At 48.9% G+C, this 23,971-nt stretch overlaps 1 protein-coding gene across 4 annotated transcripts in view; it reads left to right on the top strand.

Annotated features, from left to right (window-relative positions):
* The first annotated feature begins 5,310 nt into the window (after positions 1-5,310).
* Positions 5,311-23,971, top strand: part of NGEF (neuronal guanine nucleotide exchange factor) — a 128,187-nt gene continuing 109,526 nt past the window's right edge. The window contains exons 1-2 of one of the 4 annotated variants that reach the window (XM_027537945.1): positions 5,311-5,483; positions 12,256-12,411. The gene's annotated coding sequence lies outside the window, so the exon portion shown is untranslated. Of the gene's footprint in view, positions 5,488-12,255; positions 12,412-23,971 lie in introns of all 4 variants that reach the window. The other 3 variants (XM_027537940.1, XM_027537942.1, XM_027537943.1) reach the window with 3 other exon arrangements.

Raw genomic sequence — 23,971 nt, 5'->3', positions numbered from 1 at the left:
CAATGCCAAAGAATGTTCATGCTACTGCACAATTGCACTAATCTCATCTGCTAGGAAAGTATTGCTCAAAATTCTCCAACCCAGGCTTCAAAGGTACATGAACCAAGAACTTCCAGATGTTGAAGCTGGATTTAGAGAAGGCAGAGGAACCAGAGATCAAATTGCCAGCACCCAGTGGATCATCGAAAAAACAAGAGAGTTCCAGAAAAACATCTACTTCTGCTTTATTGACTATGCCAAAGCCTTTGAGTGTGTGAATCACAACAATCTGTGGGAAATTCTTCAAGAGATGGGAATACCAGACCACCTGACCTGCCTCCTAAGAAATCTATATGCAGGTCAAGAAGCAACAGTTAGAACCGGACATAGAACAACAGACTGGTTCCAAATTAGGAAAGGAGTACTTCAAGGCTGTATATTGTCACCCTGATAATTTAACTTATATGCAGAGTACATCATGTGAAATGCCGGGCTGGATGAAGCACAAGCTGGAATCAAGATTGTCTGGAGAAATATCAATAACCTCAAATATGCAGAAGACCCCACCTTTATGGCAGAAAATGAAGAAGAACTAAAGAGCTGCTTGATGAAAATGAAAGAGGAGAGTGGAAAAGTTGACTTAAAACTCAACATTCAGAAAACTAAAATGACATCCAGTCCCATCACTTCATGGCAAATAGATGGGGAAACAATGGAAATAGTGGGAGACTTTATTTTGGGGGCGCTTCAAAATCAGTGCAGATGCTGACTGCAGCCATGAAATTAAAAGACGCTTGCTCCTTGGAAGAAAAGCTATGACCAACCTAGACAGCATATTAAAAAGCAGAGACATTCCTTTACCAACAAAAGTCCATCTAGTAAAATCTATGGTGTTTCCAGTAGTCATGTATAGATGTAAGAGTTGAACTATAAAGAAAGCTGAGTGCCGAAGAATTGATGCTTTTGAACTGTGGTGTTGGAGAGGACTCTTGAGAGTCCCTTGAACTGTGAGAAAATCCAACCAGTCCATCCTAAAGGAAATCAGTCCTGAATATTCATTGGAAGGACTGATGCTGAAGCTGAGACTCCAAAACTTTGGCCACCTGATTCAAAGAACTGACTTATGGGAAAAGACCCTGATGCTGGGAAAGATTGAAGGCAGGAAGAGAAAGTGATGACAGAGGATGAGATGGTTGGATGGCATCACCAACTCGATGGACATGGAGTTTGACCAAGCTCCAGGTGTTGGTGATGGACAGGGAGGCCTGGCATGCTGCAGTCCATGGGGTCCCAAAGAGTCGGACACGACTGAACGACTGAACTGCACTGATTGCCCAGAAAATACCACAAAAGCTCTAGTCAAGGGCATCCCAGTTTGAAAGGGATTTCTCAATGTCTTAGTCCATTCAGGCTTTCTGTACAGCATAGACTGAGGTGCTTATAAGAAACAGAAATTTATTTCTCGCTGTTCTGGAGGCTGGGATGTTCAAGATCAAGATACTGGTAGGTTTGATGTCTAGTGAGAACTCTCTTGGGCTTCCCAAGTGGCACTAGTGGTAAAGAGCCCGCCTGCTGTTGCAGGAGACGAAGAGATGCAGGTTTTTACTCTGGGTCAGGAAGATCTCCTGGAGGAGGGCATGGCAGCCCATTCCAGTATTCTTGCCTGGAGAATCCCAATGGACAGAAGAGCCTGGCGGGCTACAGTCCATAAGGTTGCAAAGAGTCAGACATGATTGAAGTGACTTACATGCACTAGAGCCCTCCTCCTGGTTCATAGATGCACGTCTCTCTGGATCTCACATAGAGGAAGTGGCAAGTAAGCTGTCTGGGATCCCTTTTTAAGGACACTTGTGTTCCTCATTGGTAGAACCCTCAGAACCTCAGCACCTCCCACAGACCCCATCTTCTATATCATCACATCGAGGAATTGTTTTCAACATACAAATTCAAGCTGGGAGCGGGGACACATTCAATCTATGACACTTCAGTTTTATCCCAAATACTTCCACAGTAGAGCAGTGGACAATTAAAAAAAGAATGAAGAATTTAAAGTGTGTTGACTTGGAAAACTACCAAGAAATAGATACAGAGCAATATGTACATCCTGTGGTCCCGCCTAAGTAAAACAAAGGATATAGGCGTGTGTGCGTGTGTGTATGAAAGAGACGGAAATGGCATGTCAAGAGAACATTTCTAGAAGGATTCTGCAGGAGACTGTGAGGTTATATAAAATGTTTTGGAGCAGGGAAGTGACAGGTTCAGGACTGTATCTGCAGACTCACATGGCATGCTGAGCAGATGCGGTGGAGAGGACTGGGAGGAACTGGGAGAGACTGAAGCCAGGAGATCTGTTTAAAGGATGTGGCAGTGGTACAGGTGAGAGTTGATGGGGTCTATTCTGAAGCAGGGAGATGCGGTGGAGGAGGAAAAAAGAACCTGGATCCATTTTTGAGGGGCTTCCAGCAATAGCCCCAGTGCCTAGGGCAAGTACCTGCACCCCCTAGGTGCTCATCAATGTGTGAAATGAATGCTCTCCTGTATAGAAGACTCAGAACTCCATCCCCCTCTAGGCATCTGCTTGGCAACTCCAGACAGCATCCCATAGGCCCTCTTCTCGGAGTTTGCTCACCCAACCCTGGACCCTGGGAGGCAGGGGCAGGAGACAGGGTCCATGGGCAGGTGAAGCCAGGGCCCACATTTCTCTTGTGCCCTCTGGCCCTGCCCTCCTGGGAGTGTGGCGCTAATTCCTGCCCCACCGCCCTTGCCCCACCAGGCCCCCCACCAGCAGGACTGCAGGCACCTCTGAGCTGGGTTCTGTGTTTGTGTGGCAAGGAAGAAGTGTCTCCAAAACACGGAGGGCCTGGCCTCCCTTAGGACCTAGGGGAGACAGGAAAACAGAACAATGAGAAAGAGGGGAAGAAGACAGCCAAGAAAATCAGGTCTCCAGGTACACTCTCACTCACGAACATGCGTGCGCCTGCCATCATAACACTGTGTACTTAGGAGGAGCTTAAAATAGGTTTTCTGAATGCATGAGACAGTGATGGAGAGAGAGCTGGAGGATGAGGACTCTCAGGAGGGTGGCGGATGAAGGAAAGAAAACGGATCCTCCTGAACAACAGACAATCCCCCAGACCCCACACATGTGAAAGCTCCACTGGGAACCTTTGGTCATTGAGGACAGTGAGGGGCAGAAGGAATAATTTCATTCATTCTGATATCTGCCGAGCCTAATATGGGATTTGGTTTATAGTGTCCTGCTCAAATGTTTGTTGAATGAATGAAAGGGTGTGTGGATGGATGGATGGGTGGGTAGGTGGGTGGGTGAATTGATAAGTGGGTCTATAGGTGGGTTAATGGATGGATGGATGAGTGATTAGATGGATGGGTGGGTGGGTGGATGGCTTAGTGGATGGATGGATAAAAGACCAAGTCTATTTAGCTTTCAGAGGAAAAACTGAAACCATAATTTCATAGTAATCAGAGGGCTGTCATAGACAGCTTTCAAAGCCTGCCCTCAGCAATTCCATTATCTTAGGATTCATGCCTCTGTGTGACCCCCCTACCTCTGAACATGGGCTGTACCTGATGACTTCCTCCCAGTGAATAGAATATTGTGAGAGTGAAGGGATGTTACTTGTGTGTGAGTAGGCTACAAAGCCTACGACTTCTGTCTTCTTGGACTCTGTTACCCACCCTGGAGACAAGCTGCCACAGAGGAGGGGCCTTTATGGGGGCTTCGGGTCCACAGTTAGTGAGGAGCTGAGACCCTCAAGTTCAAGAGCCAGCAGGAACTGAATGCTGCCAACAAGCTCTTGAACATGAAGGGAGATCCTACCCAGGGGAGCTTGAGATGCGGTCCCCAGCCCACTGGCACATGGACTGCAGCCTGTGAGGGACACTGAGCAGAGGACCCATCCAAGCCGTGCTCTGACTCCTGGTTCACAGAAACCGTGAGACAGCAAATGCTCACTGCTTCAAGCCACCTCATCTTAGGTTAGTTTGTTGCCAGCAAAAGATAGCTAATACAATGGCTGATTTGAGTTTAACTTAAAAATGGACATGATGGCAATTAAATGTGACAGATGATGGCAGTGGTTCAGAGCCCAGGTTTTGGTATGATTAGATGGGGTTTGAATCCTGGATTCCCATCTTACTAGCTGTGTGGCTGTGGGCCAGATGATCAGCTTCTCTGGGCCTTTGTTTCCATGTCTTTAAAATGGGCATAATTCTCTGCTCACAGAGCTAGCACAAGGATTACATAAAACAATTGTGTAAAGTACTTAGCCCAGGGACTTCCCAGGTGGTTAAGGCTCTGCACTCACAAAGCAGGGGGCCCAGGTTCAACCCCTGGTCAGGGAACTAGATTCCACACACAATGATTAAAATCCCACACATGGCAATGAAGATCCCATGGGCCGAAGTTAAGACCCAGGGCAGCAAAAAAGAAAAGTACTTAGCCCAGGACCTGTCACTGAATAGAAGGCTGTTGTTCAGTCGCTCAGTTGTGTCTGACTCTTTGCTAACCCATGGACTGCAGCATGCCAAGCTTCCCTGTCCATCACCAACTCCCAAAGCTTGCTCAAACTCATGTCCATCGAGTCGTTGATGCCATCCAACCATCTCATCCTCTGTCGTCCCCTTCTCCTTTTGCCTTCAATCTTCCCCAGCATCAGGGTCTTTCCCAAGTTGGCTCTTCCCATCAGGTGGCCAAAGTATTGGAGCTTCAGCTTCAGCATCAGTCCTTCCAAGGAATATTCAGGACTGATTTCCTTTAGGATTGACTGGTTTGATCGCCTTACAGTCCAGGGGACTCTCAGCAAATAGAAGGTAGCTATTAGCGACAGCAACAGCAATAGTAACAGTAACAGAGGAAGGTCCGGCACGAGGCAGCGAGTGTCCCTGCCTGGAAGGGATTGAGCTGAATCATGATGTCACGTGCAACCTTTTGCAAGTCTTAGCTGGAGCTGCCTTTTGGGGTTGCCTGGCCAAGAGGCAGCGAGTGTCCCTGCCTGGAAGGGATTGAGCTGAATCATGATGTCACGTGCAACCTTTTGCAAGTCTTAGCTGGAGCTGCCTTTTGGGGTTGCCTGGCCAAGACTGTGGGCTGGGGGACCAGGTGTCACGGGACCACCAGGCTTACCTTGTGCCCGGTTGCAGCACCAGCTGCTCCTGGCCTTCACCGTGGGCAGCACCTTCCCTCCTGCATGGCCTCTGGTTCAGGTGTGGGGCCGCCACCCTGGCTGGGCCCACAGGCGCAGGAAGGTAAACACCCAGGCAAGAAGTGATTGTCACGGGCACGGGGCCAGCACACGGCCAGGCGAGTCTGAAGGTCAGGAATGCTTCACGGGGAGCCCTTTTGGCAGAGGTCAGCATCTCTGGCTTCAGGTTCTCGGAGAGCGGAGGAGTCCAAGAACACGTCCCTGCTCTGAGACCCCGACAGGACACAGGATAGGAGAACTAGAGCCGTCCGTGGGGCTCTAACCCCCGGGAGCTCCTCACTGGTAGGTGAGCAAATGGTTTGAGTGTTTTGTTTTGTTTTGTTTTTGGTAATAAAATGGGATGGAAAGCTGCGGCCAGGGCAGCATAGGCAAGACCCCAGGCAGGTGAGTGAAGGGAGAGGCAAGCCCACTTACCCTTCATCTAGAAGGAGCTTCAAGAGAGAAAACAGCCCTGGGTCTCTCACTCGCCCTGGCTTCACCATTCTCCCCTCTGGGACTCAGTTTCACCACCAGGGAATTGGGGTAATAATTCCTACCAGGCTCCTCTCCTGTGAAGGCTTCGGAACTAGTGAGATAATGAACATGACTGGCTGCAGAAGTTGTGGGGCCCCGTGAGAAATGATTAAGGGAGCCCCTTGACCTGGGTTCGATCCCTGGGTTGGGAAGAGCCCCTGGAGAAGGGAAAGGCTATCTGCTCCAGTATTCTGGCCTGGAGAATTCCACGGACTGTATAGTCCATGGGGTCGCAAAGAGTCAGACATGACTGAGCGACTTTCACTTTGATCAAGCATTACTAAGAATTCCAAGAATTAAGCATGTTAACATGATTAAGAACTGCAATTGCAGAGCGTTAAACTAAGTGAGGGGTCCTTCTAAGGCCAGAGTCTCCTGTGACTGCGTGGGTCACATGCCCGTGGCTCCAGCCCTAAAAATAAATGTACATGTAAACTGTGAAGGCTAAACAAACTGAGATGACTCCGTGCCCGTGGCTCGAGTCTCAGGGTCAGGGAGCACACGCGGGGGACGGAAGTCACAGCGGTGAGGGGATCGCTGTCTGCAAGGCTGCTCCCTGCCTCCGCACCTGCTGCTCAGGGGACCATCTCAGAGGCCCCAGTCTCCCACCTGCTGAACTTGCACTCCTGGCCGGCATCCAGCCAGAGCCTGGTGCAATTCAAACATCTGGGGACACAGGTTTCTCGGATGCGCCAATCAACGGGAGATTGTTCTTTTCAAACTTGATTTAAAGTTTTGGGTGGTCATTTGCAGCAACGTGGATGGATCATGAAGTTATCATACTATGTGAAGTAAGCCCAGAGAGACAAATATCATATGATATTGCTCATATGTGAAATCTAAAACAAATGATACAAATGAACATATGTACGAAATAGAAATAGACCCACAGAAATATTAATAGAAAACAAGCTTATGGTTATACCAAAGGGGAAAGGAAGGGGAGGGCTGAATTGGGGATTAATAGACACACACTGCTGCTAAGTCGCTTCAGTCATGTCCGACTCTGTGCGACCCCATGGACGGCAGCCCACCAGGCTCCCCGGTCCCTGGGATTCTCCAGGCAAGAACACTGGAGTGGGTTGCCATTTCCTTCTCCAGTGCATGAAACTGAAAAGTGAAAGTGAAGTCGCTCAGTCGTGTCCGACTCTTAGCAACCCCATGGACTACAGCCTACTAGGCTCCTCAGTCCATGCGATTTTCCAGCCAAGAGTGTTCTGGTGCTGGTGGTGTTGCTAAGTTGCTTCAGTCGTGTCCAACTCTGTGTGATCCCATAGACGGCAGCCCACCAGGCTCCCCCGTCCCTGGGATTCTCCAGGCAAGAACACTGGAGTGGGTTGCCATTTCCTTCTCCAGTGCATGAAACTGAAAAGTGAAAGTGAAGTCGCTCAGTCGTGTCCGACTCTGTGCGACCCCATAGACGGCAGCCCACCAGGCTCCCCCGTCCCTGGGACTCTCCAGGCAAGAACACTGGAGTGGGTGCCATTTCATATAAAATAGGTAAACAACAAGGACAGACTGTAGAGCACAGAGTCAATATTTTATAATAACCTCTAAGGGGAAAAAAGCTGAGAACAGCTATATTTATGCATAATGGAATCACTTTGCTGAACACCTGAAACCAATACATTGTAAATCAACTCTACCTCAATAAAAAAGATCTAGCTTATCAATTACACTAGCAAATAAAAACCCCGAAACATTAATTAAATTAAAAAGAGGCCTGGTGGCTCAGTGGGTAAAGAATCTGCCTGCAATGCAGGAGACTGGGGTTCGATTCCTGGGTCAGGAAGATCCCCTGGAGAAGGGAATGGCAACCCACCCCAGTGTTCTTGTCTGGAGAATTCCATGGACCGAGGAGCCTGGTGGGCTACACTCCGTAGGGTGGCACAGAATCGAACATGACTGAAGTGACTTAGCACACATGCCAATTAAATACAATTCGGGGTGTTCACAGTCCCTGGCTAAACCAGACTGGGACTTGTGACAGTTCTGCCGAGTTCTGCCCATGGTGACTGGAAAAATGCCTGTGGTGGGAATGTCCCATCGTGCCTGCCCCCCACTGCTCCTTTGGTCTCCCACACCTTCTCCCTCTTGGCTCTTGCCCTCAGATTTTCTCTTCCCTTTCTGCTCGTGTCCTGGCTGCCTTGGCTCTGCTTAGCCTTGCAGCAGTAGAAACCAGGGTATCCAGGAGGTGTCTTAGGCTTTCTGGTCTGTGAAAACACACAATAGACAATCTTCCTTGACCTCATCATCAACTCTACCCCTTCCTGGGGTCCACATTGTCTTAAAAACCCTCCCTGGAAGGGGCTCCCTACAGGAAAGGCAGGAGGTCATGTGATCAGAGATCACTGAAGGAGGAAGATCATTGCTTTAAGAACTTGCCCATGGGAGACTTCTCTGGCCTCTGTAAAGGCAGCCCAGGAAACTTACACCAGTGGACAAACCAGCCCAGAGACTCGGGGGAAGGAGGCCAGGTCTAGTCGCTGTGCCTGCTGGTTCCACCGTTTACACTGTAGCCACTGTTTGTCTCAGCGGCTGGCGACCCACCAGCCCCACATCAGACAGCACAACTCCCAGGATGAGTCCTTTCCCCACATTCGAGAGCCCATCACCTCCCTAAGTAGGGGTCAGCACTGATGCTCTAAAGTTACCAGCATCACCCTAGGAATGCGGAAGTCCTTCCTTTGTTCTTTCATCAAATCATCACCAAGCACCTGGGGCAGGTGAGACTTTGGAGAGGGGCTGGGGGCACACATGGTACCAGGGCTGCCCTCAGGCTGGCAGAGAAGAACCAGGATAGAGGCTCCTCCTACATGAAGGGAGCACAGAGCGCCCCACCCCCAAATACAAGGATGGTCATGGGGTCATGGGGCTGAGAGGTGTTTTGGCTGACCAAGCAGGGAGTTACACTTCTGAGCCTGTGGGCTGTTTCTTTCCAGACCCCCCACTTGGCATCTTCAGGGCACTGCTGGGGCACAGCAGCCAGGCTGCAGGAGAAATTTTCACCTTGGGCTCCTTTTCCCCAAGGAAAAGGAGCTGTTGAGCTCAGTGGGTGGGGCTCTGCCTCTGGATCTACAGGATGTGCCCAGGGAAGACTGTCAGCCTGACTCCTTTCTTTGGCCAAAAGAGGTTCTTGAAGCCCAGCTCCCGTGGAGACCAGACTGGGTCTGGGCAAAAGCCTTGAGCACTAAAGAGGGGGCATATGTCTAGTGCATCCTTTAGTGGGTTTCCTTTGGGAGAATGTCTCAGGTGGCTGATTAATGACCTGGCGGTCTGGGTCAGGCCATCTCTCAATCTTTCTACTTTAATAGGCCTTACCTTCAGAAGGGAAGACTTCCCTGGTAGCTCAGATGGTAAAGCGCCTGTCTACAATGCAGGAGACCTGGGTTCGATCCCTGGGTCGGGAAGATCCCCTGGAGAAGGAAATGGCAATCCACTCCAGTACTATTGCCTGGAAAATCCTATGGACAGAGGAGCCTGGTAGGCTGCAGTCCGTGGGGTTGCAAAGAGTCGGACACGACTGAGCAACTTCACTTTCACTTTCAGAAGGGAAAATAATGGGGATCATCAGAGGGCTATCAGGGAGGCCTGCATGGAGGAGGTGGCCTTTGAGCTGAGCACCACTAAAGAGCCTTACATCTCTTCTTAGTTATTCTACAAGAGAAGAAAAGCTTATGAGTATAGTTTCATATATGACGAAGTAAATCTCTCTTGGAAAATAAAGTAGTCATTTTTTCACACTTAACCCTTATTGCATGTTGCAAGTTCTTTAAATAGCATTCTATTACATAGAACACATTCCCAAGGAAGGAAGAGCAGGGTTTCGACAAGGTGAAATGGGAGCCCTGCAGGGCCTGGGAATGGCAGAGGCAGAGGCACTGACCTGGGGAAGCAGGAATTTTGTTTAAAGGATGCTCATGGAACAGGTTTGCTAGCGCAAGAGGAAGGTGGAGGGGGATGGCCCCAACCCATGAGGCCCAGACCCGGATGGTCTCCCAGAGATCACAGCAGGGGTCTGTACGGCCAGCATGTCTCAGGGGCACCCACTCCTCACTTCTGGACTCCAGCACTAGCTGGCTTTTGCCCCCATCGCCTTCACTTTTGGCTGGAGGTTTGTGCGACAGCGCTGGTGTCTCCCACAGCCAGGAGTTCTGACCATTAGTTATGCAGGTCTTTGAGGAACTTAAAATGGGACATTGATTCATTATTATTTAATGACTATGTTTCCTATCAGAAACTTCCCTGGTGGCTCAGAGGGTAACATGTCTGCCTGCAATGCAGGAGACCCAGGTTCAATCCCTGCATCGGAAAGATCCCCTGGAGAAAGAAATGGCAACCCACTCCAGTATTCTTGCCTGAAGAATCCCATGGGTGGAGGAACCTGGTAGGCTACTGTCCAGGGGGTCACAAAGAGTCAGACACGACTGAGCGATTTCACTCACTCACTCACTTCCTATCAGAAATAAACCCTTCAAAACCCAGGCCCTCCAGTGGACAAGCAGCTTGGACTATGCCTTAAAAAGGTCAGAGACGCTTGGGAGCCACTGGGATGAGGAATGCAGGCAAGTTGGACCTGAGGACCTTGACCCCTCGGCTCTGTCCAGAAGTGACAAGGGTCGATCCTGGGTGGCTGACTTGGGGAGCATTGCTCAATCCCACGTGCTAGTCTGTATGACCTGCTTGTGTTAGTCTCTCAGTCATATCCAACTCTTTGTGACCCTATGGACCATAGCCTGCCAGGCTCCTCTGTCCCTGGAATTCTCCAGGCAAGAACACTGGAGTGGTTGCCATTCCCTTCTCCAGGGAATCTTCCTGACCCAGGGGTCAAACCTGGGTCTCCTGCATTGAAGGCAGATTCTCTACCGTGTGAGCCGTCGGGGAAGCCCTTGGTATGACTTGCTTATCTCCATGTTTCAAACCACCACAGCAGTGTGATCCTTGCAGACTGACTCCTCAGAGAACCCCTCATTCAGCTGGTCAGCATTTGCTGCGCGCTTGCCCTGGGCCAGCAGCAATAAGATGTGATCAGATGATCGAGCCCCTGCCTCTCTCCCAAGCTCCCCACCTCCATTCCAGGCCTGTCAGCTGCCTGCACCCTTTTACTGCTGTCCAAATAAGTAGATAAAGAAAACCCAATTTCCTGTTCACAGCTGATTCATTTGTCATTCTTGAGCCAAAGCAGACTCCCATTAAATTCCACTAATGGGACAAAAAGCTTCCAAGTATTTTAAATTTATAATGCCTTGGCATAATGGGCTTTGTTTTTGATGATGCTCTCTAGATGTAAATCTGCTCATAAAAGTGAGGACATCTATAAAGATATTTTTGCTCTTGTCTGAGTGACAACAACATTCCTGTGTGGATTCTTGAATGCTGGAGAAAAGCCCTCTTTTCTGCCGAGGTCCTTTTTAGGAAGTTAGCTTTGAACTTTAAAAATGATTTTGAGGTTCTTTATTTCTGGATTTAAAAGGCATCTGGCACGTTGACAATTTTTCCTGGTGCCTGAAATATCAGAGCCGTCCTCGGGCACTCACTTGCTACAATTTTCTGGCTTCTTTGGAATTGGTTCAGAGCCGAGATCAGTCACTTGCAGTTGGCTAATACGGGTTACAAGTCAAGGGTAAAACAGGGAGAGATGCCAGCTCGGGGTCAGAATGAAGCCATCTTGATGCTCAAAGATAAACAGACCCACCTAAGCTATGCTTGCAAAAACATTATCAAAGCTGATTTGTGTATCCCTGGGCGAAATATCACAGAAACTGCCAAAATAGAGAAGTATGGGTAGATATGCAACATCTTTTAACAGGCTGTGGAAGCCGAGGTGATACTTGTGTAACCACTGGGGCCCAGGCTGGATCAATGTCTACTTTTTATCTCTTTCTGAATTTTCTGTAATCTCATATGTCTGTTTTCTCAGGAAAGGCTGTTTGCTTTAAATAAGAATGTCCTAAATGAAAAGCAGTGAGAAATAGTTTAGAAATGGTACTCTCAACCACCTTGCCAGAGCCAGGCTGCCTCCACCGCTTACGGGCTGTGTGACCTTGGCTGAGGCAGTTAACCTCTCTGAACCTCCGAGTTCTCTACCGTGAAAATGGAAGACTTGGGACAAGGACAGTAATGATCATACAGGCTCACTTTGAGTGTTCCATGAGATGATAAATGAATCCATGATGAACTACTCAATGAGTAATAAGTGTGGTTCTCACTACTATTGTCCCAAAAAGCCTTGAGCAAGAAAATGAATGCCTTTTTCCAAAATATAAGTTGATTTCAAGTAGCAGGGAGGGGGAGTTCCCTGGCAGTCCAGTTGTTAGGACTCAGTGCTCTCACTGCTGAGGGCCTGGGTTCAATCCCTGGTTGGGGAAGCAAGTTCCTGCAAACCATGCAGAGCAGCCAGAAAAAAAAAAAAAATAGGAAGAGAATTTGTCAGCTCACAATAGTGAGAGAACTGAGAACAAAACAGGAGAGTGTATCCGAGAACCCTCAGACATAAAGAGAACAGGCTTTCTTTGAAGACTTGACCCCATCTTCCTCACAGGCTCTGAGCTTGTGCAGCTTTGAGGACCTCCCTTCCTCAGCCACACCATTCACGCCTGCCTGTGGTCAGCTGGGAAGACCACACACCAGCAAAGTCTCCCTCAACGTGTCAGCATGTTGGAGCCAACGATTATTTTCCTCCAGTAAACATTTCTTGGTGAGTAAAGGCATTGTTTCTGGCAAAAACCTAATGCTCCAAAAATGTTTTCCTTCCAATTTTATTGAGATATAATTTACAGGCAGCATCGTGTAAGTTCAAGGTGGACAGTGTAGTGATACATCATGAAATGATGACACAGTAAGTCTGGTAATCATCTCTCATCTCATATAGATACAGCATTAAAGAAATAGAATAAACGATCGTTTTCCTTGTGATGAGAACTCAGGATTTGCTCTTTAACAGCTTTCATATGTAACACACGGCAGTTGTTCTATTTATCATGCTGTACCTTGCACCTTATAACTGGACATTTGTACCTTTTCAATGCCTTCATCCAATTCCTCCTCTCCACACCCTTTACCTCTGGTAACCACACACCTGATCTCCTTTTCTATGAGTTTGCTTGTTCATTTGCTTTTGAAACGTAATTGATCTACAATGCTATGTTAATTCTTGTTACACAACATAGTTGGATAGTTCTATACATTTCAACATGATCATCACGAGAAGTCTAGTTAAAATAGGTCATCATACAAAGGTATTATATAGTTATTGCTATATTCCCCACACTGTACCTTTCGTATCTGTGATTCATTTATCTTGCAACTGGAAATTTGTCTCTCTTAATCTCCCTCAGCTATTTCTTTCCTTCCTCACTCTCCTCATCTCTGGCAACCACCCCTTTGTCTTCTGTATTTATACTCTGTTTCTGTTTTGTTGCATTTGTTCATTAGTTTTGTTTCATAGCTTCCACATGCAATGAAATCATACATTATTGTTTTTTTTCTCTTTTGACTTATTTCACTTTGTATAATAATACCCTCCAAGTCCATCTATATTGTTGCAAATGGCAAAGTAATGCTGGGAGGGATTGGGGGCAGGAGGAGAAAGGGATGACAGAGGATGAGATGGCAGGATGGCATCACTGACTCAATGGACATGAGTCTGAGTGAACTCCGGGAGTTGGTGATGGACAGGGAGGCCTGGCGTGCTGCGATTCATGGGGTCGCAAAGAGTCGGACACGACTGAGCGACTGAATTGAACTGAACTGAACTGAATATTCCATTGTGTGTGTGTGTGTGTGTGTGTACCAAATATTCTCTATCCATTTATCTATTGATAGGTACTTAGGTTGCTTCCATGTCTTGGCTGCAATGAACATAGGGGTGCATATTAGAATTAGTGCTTTTACTTCCTTCATAGGAACACCCAGGAGTGGATTGTTGGATAGTATAGTAGTTCCATTTTTAATTTTTTGAGGAACCATCCTAATGTTTTCCACAGTGGCTGCACCCTTTCACAGTCCCACCAACAGTGCACAGGACTCTCCTTCTCGTAGCCTCACCTTCACTGTTACCTGCTGTCTTTTTGATAACAGACATTTGACAGGTGGTATCACGTGGTTTTGATTTGCCTTTCGCTGGTGGTGGTTAGTGATGTTGAGCATCTTGGCAAGAGTCTGTTGGTCATCTGTCTTTTTTGGACAGATGTCTATTCAGATCATCTGCCCATTTTTTAATCAGGTTTTTTTTTGGTGTTGAGTTGTGTGAATTCTTTGTACAGTTTGTGTCTTAACCCCTTGTCGGATATACCATTTGGAAATACCTTCTCCCATTCAGCAGATGGCATTTTCATTTCCTCAATAGTTTCCTTCTATATGCAAAAGATGTAGTCCCATTTATTTATTTTTGTTTCCCTTGCCAGAGGAGACATATCCAAAGAAATATTACTAAGCCTGATGCAAAAGGGCTGGCTGTCTATGACTTCTTCTGGAAGTTTTCTGGTTTCAGGTCTTACAGTTAAGTCTTTAATCCATTTGGAATTTATTTATGTGTGTGGTATGAGAGAGTAGTCTAGTGTGATTCTTTTGCATGTAGCTGTCTGGTTTTCCCAAAACCATTTACTGAAGAGGTTCTCTTTTCCACATTGTATACTCTTGTCTCTTTTACTGTGGATTAATTGCCCGTACAAATGTGGGTTCATTTCTGAGCTCTCTATTCTGTTCCCTTCATCTGTCTCTGTTTTGGCGGCAGTACTATACTGTTTTAATTACCACAGCTTTGTAGTAGAGTTTGAAATCAGGGAGCATGATACCTCCTGCTTTGTTCTTCCTTCTCAAGATTGTTTTGGTTATTTGGGGTCTTCATGTTTCCATACAAATTTTAGAATTATTTGTTCTAGTTCTATGAAAAAAAAGTCATTGGTATTTTGCATTGAATCTGTAGCTTGCCTTAGTTAGTTAGTATGGTCATTTTAACAATATTCATTCTTCTAACCCATGAACACAGAATATTTTTCCATCTGTTTGTATCATCTTCAATTTATTTTACCAACATCCTATAGTTTTCCAAGTACAGGTCTTTTATCTCCTTAAAAGTGAAGGTGATAGTTGCTTAGTCATGTCCAACTCTTTGTGCCCCATGGACTGTAGCCTGCCAGGTTCCTCTGTCCATGGAGTTCTCCAGGCAAGAATACTGGAGTGGGTAACCACTGCCTTCTCCAGGAGATCTTCCTGACCCAGGGATTAAACCCAAGTCTCCTGCATTGAGGCAGCTTCTTTGCCATCTGAGTTTATCCCTAGATACTTTATTCTTTTTGATGCAATTATAAAGGGATTATTTTCTTAATTTCTCTGATAGTTTGCTGTGTATAGAAATGCAACAGATTTCTGTGTATTAATTTTGAATCCTGCAACTCAACTGAGTTCACTGACTTCTGGTAGTTTTTTCTGGTGTGTTTAGGATTTTCTATGTATAGCATCATGTCATCTGTAAACGTAATAGTTTTACTTCTTTGGATTCCTTTTATAGATTGAGATTCCCTTTATTTCTTTTTGTCATCTAATTCCTGTGGCTAGGACTTCTAATACTGTTATCAAGCAAGGGCTCTTTGCCCACTGGCACTGGTGGTAAAGAAACTGCCTGCCAATGCAGGAGACATAAGAGACGTGGTTGGATCCCTGGGTTGGAAGAGGGCATAGCAACCCACTCCAGTATTCGTGCCTGGAGAATCTCGTGGACAGAGGAGCCTGGTGGGCTATAGTCCATGGGGTTGCGAAGAGTCAGACACAACTGAGCAACGAACACACTTAGGTAATACAGGATAATCTCCGTATCTCAAGATTCTTAATCACATCTGCAAAGACCCTTTTGCCATATAAGGTAACAGATTCACAGGTCCTAGATACACCACAGTTCAAAGGTATCAATTCTTCAGCACTCAGCTTTCTTTATAGACCAACTCTCATATCCACACATGACTACTGGAAAAACTATAGCCTTGACTTGACAGAACTTTGTTGGCAAAGTAATGTCTCTGCTTGTTAATATGCTGTCTATGTTGGTCATGACTTTTCCTCCAAGGAGCAAGTGTCCTTTAATTTCATGGCTGCAGTCACCATCTGCAGTGAATCTACTGAAGACAAGGCCAATCTTGGCTTAGAGGGGGAAAGTGCTGTGATTGATTAGTAATGTCTGTCATGGGACAGGAAAAGGTGGTCCATGTGCACCTGACCTGCCATTCCCTGTAGGAAAGGAGGCTTTGCATGCAGGTTGACGCTTGGGAAGCCAGAGGAGAAGCTGAGCCTTATCTGTGTTCCCCTGAGCAGCTCTGCTGGCAGAGTCTTGGCTTCCTCATCTTTAGAATGAGAGACTGGTGAAGTGCTTTCCAACTCCCCGAGAGGGTGATGGGCTGTGAGTGGAAAGAACGTTACCCGTAACGAACTGCCCAGGCCTTCATTTGGGGTCAGAGGTCTAGAGTGGCCTGGGCCCATGACTCCGGTCTTGGCTAGAGGGCCTGGGAGTTCTTCCGTCTGGTGCGGGTCTGAGCCTGTGTCCTCAGCCCTGTGGGCTCTGGTCTGCCTGGAGGAGACCATCCACTTGGGTGGACTCCACAGAGATGCACTGCTGCACACGATTCTCGACTTCCAGACTCGCTGAGGTGGAGCAGGGCTTCACCTGAACCCCTGGGGGAGCTTGTTACAGCCCAGCTGTCCCCTCCCGCAAGACACCTTCTTCCCTGCCTGGGCTTCTGGAAGGTCTGGGGTGGGGCCAGGAATCTGCATGTCTTAAAATCTCCCAGATGCTGCAGCTGCTGCTCAGAGAGGACCACGTTTTTGGAACTGCTGGCTTAGAGTGAGGGAAGAAAGCCTCAGTTCAAAGAGCAAGGAACCAGGTGATGTCTGGTTCATCCAAGTCACTTCAGTGTTTCTGGAATGTCAATCACTTACTTTTCACATGTAAAATTCTTAACAAATCCATGTACCATCTGTGCCATTAATACTGTCTGCAGATTGGCTTTACATTGAATTCTCTATTTTCATCCTCAGCATTAATACCTATGAAATCGCAGCTTTGATGTGCTAATTGGATTTCTCCTAAAGACACAGAACACTTAACTATTGCCTTTTTTGCATGTTTGACTGCTGTACCTCTTAGAATCAGCTACTGGTTCAAATCTCCTGCAGCTGTAAACAGCAGGGAAGGACTGTGTAAATTCATCCAAATCTCATGAATGTTTTGAATGAGAGACAATTCAAAGAAATCATAGTCCCTCAATGACTCTGCTAGGTTGTCTGCTTTTTAAAATACCTCCTTCTTGAATTACTCACCCCAGCGGAAACAGAAACCCCAGCCCCTCTGCCCATCTGCCCCCACGGCTCGTGGCCTTTCACCTCCTCCAGCAGCCTGTTCTCTTTGGCTGTCCCCACATCCCTCTTGGCCCACCTTCAAGGCTCAGGTACACTCTGCCGGTCCCAATTCCAACAGCCCATGCCTCCATGTGCCTCAGTTGACCTAACCTTCCTGGTAAACCTTCCTCAGGGCCTGCCTCACCTCCCTGCTACCCACAGGGCTGTGGGGAGATCCCGGGACCACGCTGGGAGGCGGGCGAAGGCCCTGGGATGCTACCAGCACTGCAGAGATGACAGAAGGTATCAGAGAGAAAGAGAAGCCAGAGGGGGAGCAGAGTTTGGGCTGATGAGGGATGTCAGGAGATTCCCTCTTGCCGGCCCCTGGGGCCCACATCTGTGAGGAGACCCCATCTGTCTCAAGAGCCAGGGCTGAACACAGGGGGACCACAGCCGTGCTCAGTGGGTGAGTAGACAGAACCGCCAAGGACACAGCTGACCAGTTTAACTCTCGTCCTAACGTCAGTGTGAAAACTTAGATCTACATAAATAGGAAAGGCCAAATTTGAAGAACTGGGAAATAATGCACAAGAACCCCTTCAGGGTGGGATAAGAAAAGGTTTTAAGAGATTTTATGGGAAAAATACATGAACAAAACAAACACCCCAGCTTGCTGATGGTTAACCAGGAATAAGAAATGGGAAAGTTATTTCTCCCTCCCTCTGTGTGTGTGTGTGTCTGTCTGTCTGTCTGTCCGTCCACACCAGCTACACACATACATGGCCAATCATGGCTAATTCAAAATGCTTCCCCCACCCCCATGGCCATCCAGCCCAGAGCCCCTGCCTACTGGCCTGATCTCCATCTTAGTCCTTATCTCTGAGAGAGGAAGTCTGATTGGCTCAGCCCAGCCTCTGGCTTGACTCCTCCTGGGTCAGAGGTCCACTCTCTGGGGTCAAAGGCCCACCCTGTTCTGGTCAGCGATGGCCAGGAGAGGAGGCTGGGGGCAGTGGTCCTCCCCTCCCACTCAGGGTCCTCCCTGTCCAGGGCTGAGGATGTACCAAGCAAACACTGTAAGAAGGACTCTGGAGCAGGAAGAAGGAAGGATGGCTACCTTCTCTACAAATCCCTGCTCCACAGAACCATTTTGAGAAATCAGGTTGAGATCGAGATTTACCCAACCAGAAATGCAAGTACCCTTTTCATTCCTTTGCCAAGTACTGTAAACTGAGTGTTCATGTCCTTCCAAGGTTCACATGTCAAAGCCCAAACCTGCAATGTAATGGCATTTGGAGATGAGGCCTTTGGGAAATATTAGGGTTAATATTTATGGTTAATAATTAATCCTAATATTAGGTAAGTATTAGGGTTAGTAGGTCATGAGGGCGGGGCCCTTCTGATGGGGTGGTTGTTGTTGTTCAGTGGCTAAATCGTGTCTGACTCTTTGAGACCCCATGGACTGCAGCACTCCAGGCTCCTCTGTCCTCCACTATCTCCTGGAGTTTGCATAAACTCATGTCCATTGAGTTGGTGATGCCATCCAACCATCTCATCCTCTGTCGTCCCCTTCTTCTCCCACCTTCAATCTTTCCCAGTATCAGGGTCTTTTCTAATGAGTCCGTTCTTCGCATCAGGTGGCCAAAGCATTGGTGCTTCAGCTTCAGCCTCAGTCTGATGGGGTTAGTAGCTTTATAAGAAGAGGAAGAATATAGTTTTCTCTCTCCTTCTCCCCCCTCACCATCATTTCTCTCACCCCTCTTCCTCTCTCTCTCCCTGTCTCTCCTTCTTCATGCACAACCCAGGAAAGGCCATGTGAGGACATATCAGGAAGGTGGCCATCTGCTGGCCAGGAAGACAGCCCTCACCAAAACCCCAGAAACCAACTATCTTTATATAGGATTTTAGACTCCAGAACCGGTAGCAAACAAATTTCTGCTGTTTAAGCCTCAAGTCTACTGTAATTTGTTAAGGCAGCCCTGGCTGACTAAGACATCATCAGGTCTTGTCATTTTTAGCAGGCAGGCCTTTTTATAACTCCTCTAGGATTTGGGTGGATATATGAGTTCACGGCAGCTCCACTGTGCAAATGGCCCCACTGCTAGAATCCAACAGAGTCCCAGTGTAAGGAGGGCAGCTTCCTGAACATGAAGATCCCTGTCTGGCTACTGAGATGACGTCGCCCACCTTCACACAGTCTGTTTTGCACTGTGCCTGGGAGCTCAGCTGCCCTGGCCGGCCTCCCTCTGGCTGGTCCCCTGACCTTGGCCCACAGGCAGGCGGGAGCTTGCCAAGGGCGGTGGCTGACGGAGGCCACTCACCCCAGAAGGAGTGGCCCTGTCCCCAGCTCACTCTCTCCTATTGCTCACAGCCTGTCTGGTGGTGGGGGCGTGGGACAGAGGGTCAGTGTCCACAGAGTAGGTAAAATTCTCTTAGCAGCAGGACAACTCTGCAGCAGCTGGCTCTCCCTTCATTCTGAGAAAATAGGTTGCGTCCTGTCCTTCCCCCACCAGCTGAGAAGGGCTGCTGTCCCCGTGGTGCCCAGAGGGGACGGGACTCTCGGGAGCTGCCACCAGCCAGCCCCCAGAGATGAGGCATAGATTCCTCTCACTGGGACAGAGACAAGGCTCTCATGGACCCTAGAGCTGTTTTGTTTTCAAAGTCCATACCTGTTTTTTTATGTCGACCATTATATCCATTTTATAATCTTGGAGTCTTTTTAACACCCAAATGTAAAAACGAATTAAACAAGTGGCTCATTCATTTAGCTTGCAAAGAGTAAAAAGCACAGCCTGGGAGTATCGTTCTGGGTGTTGATGCCATGCCAGGAGCCATAATCCCAATTAATTCTTGTACTTTCAGTGCACAAATGAGAGACGCTTCCAGAAGGAAAGCAAAGCCAGAGGAAAGGCGAGCTCATGTTTGGGATGACAGAGGATGTTAGGCAGTTCCCTCCTGCCAGCTCTCTGGGGCCCTGAGTGAGGGGCCTCTGCTACCTCACAGCCTGGGGCCCAGCATGGGGCGGACACAGGTGTGAGCGGGTGCAGCCCACCCAGGACGCCACTGGCCAGTTTCACTCCATGGGAGCCTGGAGAACACCATTGCCCTCCAGATGGCGAGTTGAGGGTCAAGGGCGTGTCAGGGGCCCATCCCCGGAGCCATGCCAGGACTCCGGAGGCCCTGAAGCTTCAGTCTTAGACCGCCGAACACTAGCTGGGGTGTGCAAGAAGTGGGCTGGTAGTGGCCACCATGAGAAGTCAGCAAATAGGGCCACAGCCACTTAGGGGAAGACACCCCCATACCTGGCTTGGATCTTTGCACCCAAACTGCCCAGGGCTCCCCGCAAAGCCTCCCCACGTGGAAGGAGAGGGGTGCTCAAAAGACATGAGTGCCTACAGGAGCCTGCTGGCCCAGCCCCCCAGATACCCCCATGCCTCATGCCTTGCTCCACGCTCTCTCCCTGGTCCTCTCTGACTTCCTACGTGCTCCACCTCCCAGGGCACCTCTCCACCCTCTCCTGTGCTCACCCCCTCTCCTCCCAGTGGGACCAGCAAGACCAGCATTCAAATCCCATCTCAGGCACTTCCCAGCTGTGACCTTGGACAAGTCACTGAGTTTCTCCAGCTCCAGGATGGGACTAACAGTGGTGCCCTCCCTCCCCAGGGCTGTGTAGGAGGAGCAAATGAGTCAAAGTGCTGGAATCAAAACCATGCCTGAGCTCCTCTGAGAGCAAGGACCCGGTGTCTGCAGCTCTGGGCATTTCCCCTCCAGAAGCGTCTCAGTTGTTGTTCAGTCACTCAGTCGTGTCCAACTCTTTGTGACCCTATGAACTGCAGCGTGCCAGGCCTTCCTGTCCATCACCATCTCCCGGAGTTCGCTCAAACTCATGCCCATTGAGTCGATGTCTCAGTTCGGTCAGTATTTCCTGACCCAGGTCACGGCTACCCTCCTCAGACTTCAAGCCTGGGTCCTGAGCTCTTCAGAGACCAGGATGGGGCAGCCTGGGTGACCAGGAGTCTCCTCCTATCCTGCAGGCATGGCCCTTCCCAGCCCCGGGCAGGACTTGAGGCTGGGGGTCCGTCCACCTGTGGGGGGCAGCACGGTGATTCCAGGAGGAGCCTCGGGCTGTCAGATTCGGGCTATCAGATCCGCTGCCTCTGGGAGTGAAGACCCTGGAAGTAGATGAAATCCCGAGAGAGGGGCAGCAGGAGAAGAGAAGGACAAGGAGGACTTTGGAACGGGAGGGGACTCGACCCGTGAGCAGGGAGGGAGGCTGGGCTCTCAGGCCCTCGTCCATTCATGTCTCAAATGAGGAGGAGGCCCAATGTTAGGGGGAAGATGGAGAAGGACAGCCCTCACCTAAGGCCCCTCTGAGGCTGAGGCGGCCAGGGTCCAGTTGGCAGTGGCAGGGGTGGGCGAGGGACTGAGCTGACCAGTGCTGTGTGTGGCCGGAGGCCGGGGCCTCTGGCCCGTGTCTGACCAGCTTACGGTCTGGAAATCTCCACCGTATCCACCCATGCCTTGAAGGAGCCAGAAAGCCCTGGCTTGGGTGTGCCCAGCTTATAAATCGAGAGTCATGAACCGCAGCAGTCCCCACCAGGAGCAGACAGGAGAGGGTCTTAATCCTCTCTTTCACCCTGGCTAACAACCAGCGACCCCTGAGGACGCCAGCTCTGGCCTCCACGCTCTCTCATCCCTCCCCGGGCTCTCTGGTTAGGCTTCCAGATGCAACAATGATGTCCTTTTCCAAGGCAAAATGGGCTTTGCCAGACTGGAGGGGTGGTTCTCCAGATGTGGTCCCCATACCAGCCACAGCAAACGCTGAGAACTTGTTGGAAACACAGATTCTCAGGCCCCACCCCTGACCTCCTGCGCCTGAAAGCTCCAGGGTGGAGCCCCCAGAATCTGTATTTAACCATCTAGGTGACTCTGAGGCCCCTGTATCGTGAGAACCACAGAGCCCTGAGAGCGAAGTGTCCCCGCGACGTGAAACAGCGTGGATGGGTCTCCAGGGCCCAGTGTCACAGGAAGAAGTCAGATAGGAAAGAACATTGTGAATGAGTCCATTCACACAAAGGACCGAAACAGGCAAAGCTAGTCCTTGCTGTTTGAAGCCAGAGACTCCCCTCGGGGGCTGGGGAGGAAACGGCAGAGAGTTTCAGAGGCCTGGGTGTGGTTACAGAGGTAAGTAGTCAGCCTCTATGCTTAGAATACGGGCACTTTCTGTATTCTACTATACTTAGATTAAAAAAAATATATTTAAGTAGATGACAAGGTAAAATAGAAGCATCGCCTCCCATTTCGTTGTACAGCCTAGTAATTGGTTGAACTCACTTCGGGATGACCTAGGGTTCCGCTCCGGGTTACAGAGAGTGAAACGTTGAGCGTTCTTTGATCCTCGGCCAATAAGGTTTTATGGCTTCAACCTGAAAGTGGCCTCAACGAAGACAGGATGGGCCGACTAATTAAAACCAGAAAGGAGCCATAGGCCCACACGCCTAACACCGACACTGTCATCTTGGGTCAACGCTGCTGCTCCCATTCGCCCCTGGTTTATAGGTAATATTTCCCGAGAACAAGCTGCTTCATTCAGTTACCTTCACAAACAGTTTATCTTGGAGGAGACAGCAGGAAATCAGGTTGCACAAGGAGAGGCATTCTGTGGATGTTTGACTCTGGGTTGGGGTGGGGGGCGGGTTGGAAGCCAGCAGAAGAATCTTGCCTTACCTGCCAAGGAATTTTCCAGGCGAGATGCTTCAGGACAGTGGGGACAACCAGAGAATGCAGCTGTGTGGCTCCATGTCCTGTCTGCCTGTGGGCTGGAGGAGATTCAGAGCAATGTTCTTTATGAGGATAATCTGGGCCCTCCAGGAGGGACGCTATCCCCCGCCGTTTCCTTTAAGAATGTCAGCTCTCCCCAACCTCCTCCCCTGTTCTGCATGGGAAGCTAACAGATAACCAGACGCACCACCTCTGGGTACTTAATCCAGCTCAAGATAATCCCTCCAACATTCCACCAAAGGGAGGAGGGCCAGTCCATGTCTCCTTCCAAAAGGCCTCTAAAGTCTACCCCGGGGCTTCCCTCCTGGTCCAGTGGTTAAGAATCTACCTGCCAATGCGGAGGACACAGGTTCGATCCCTGGCCCAGGAAGATTCCACGTGCCGCAGAGCAACTAAGCCCAAGAGCCACAGCTACTGAAGCCCATGCACCTAGAGTCTGTGCTCCCCAACAAAGGAAACCACCACGATGAGAAGCCCTTGTACTGCAGCTAGAGAGCAGTCCCCACTCGCTGTGACTAGAGAAAGCCTGAGTGCAGCGACAAAGACCCAGCACCGCCAAAAATACATAAACAAATGTGAAAAGTGAAAAAGGATACCATAGAAACCCTTGAGGGAAATCCCTTAGTGTTCATAATTTCTCCTGAGCAACTGGTCGATTTTTATCCCTAAATGAAGGAGAATGAGTCACTGACCCTTTCCTGTTTTAGTACCACACACTATCTCGATTACTGTTGCTTTGTAGTGACTTTTGAAATCAGAACATGAAAAGTCCAACCTTATTCTTTTTCAAGATTGTTTTGGCATGGGTCCTTGAATTTCCACATAAATTTTAAAATCAGTCTATTAATTTCTGCAAAGAAGCCAGCTGGGATGTTGATTTGGAATGTGTTGAATATCTAGATCAATTTGGGGAACAGTACTACCTTAATAGGGGCTTCCCAGGTGGCACTTGTGGTAAAGAACCCAACTGCCAAGGCAGGAGACGTAAGAGACACGAGTTCGATCCCTGGATTGGGAAGATCCCCTGGAGGGCTGTGTGTGTGTGTGTGTGTGTGTGTGTGTGTGTGTGTGTGTTAGATGCTTATTCGTGTCCAGCTCTTTGCAACCCAGTTGAGTGTGACCCACCAGGCTCCTCTGTCCTTGGAATTCTC

The sequence above is a fragment of the Bos indicus x Bos taurus genome, chromosome 3, assembly GCF_003369695.1.
Source record: "Bos indicus x Bos taurus breed Angus x Brahman F1 hybrid chromosome 3, Bos_hybrid_MaternalHap_v2.0, whole genome shotgun sequence".
In the NCBI taxonomy this organism is placed as follows: domain Eukaryota; kingdom Metazoa; phylum Chordata; class Mammalia; order Artiodactyla; family Bovidae; genus Bos; species Bos indicus x Bos taurus.
Note: the sequence above shows the minus strand (reverse complement) of the source record. Positions and strands in the feature narration are given on the sequence as shown.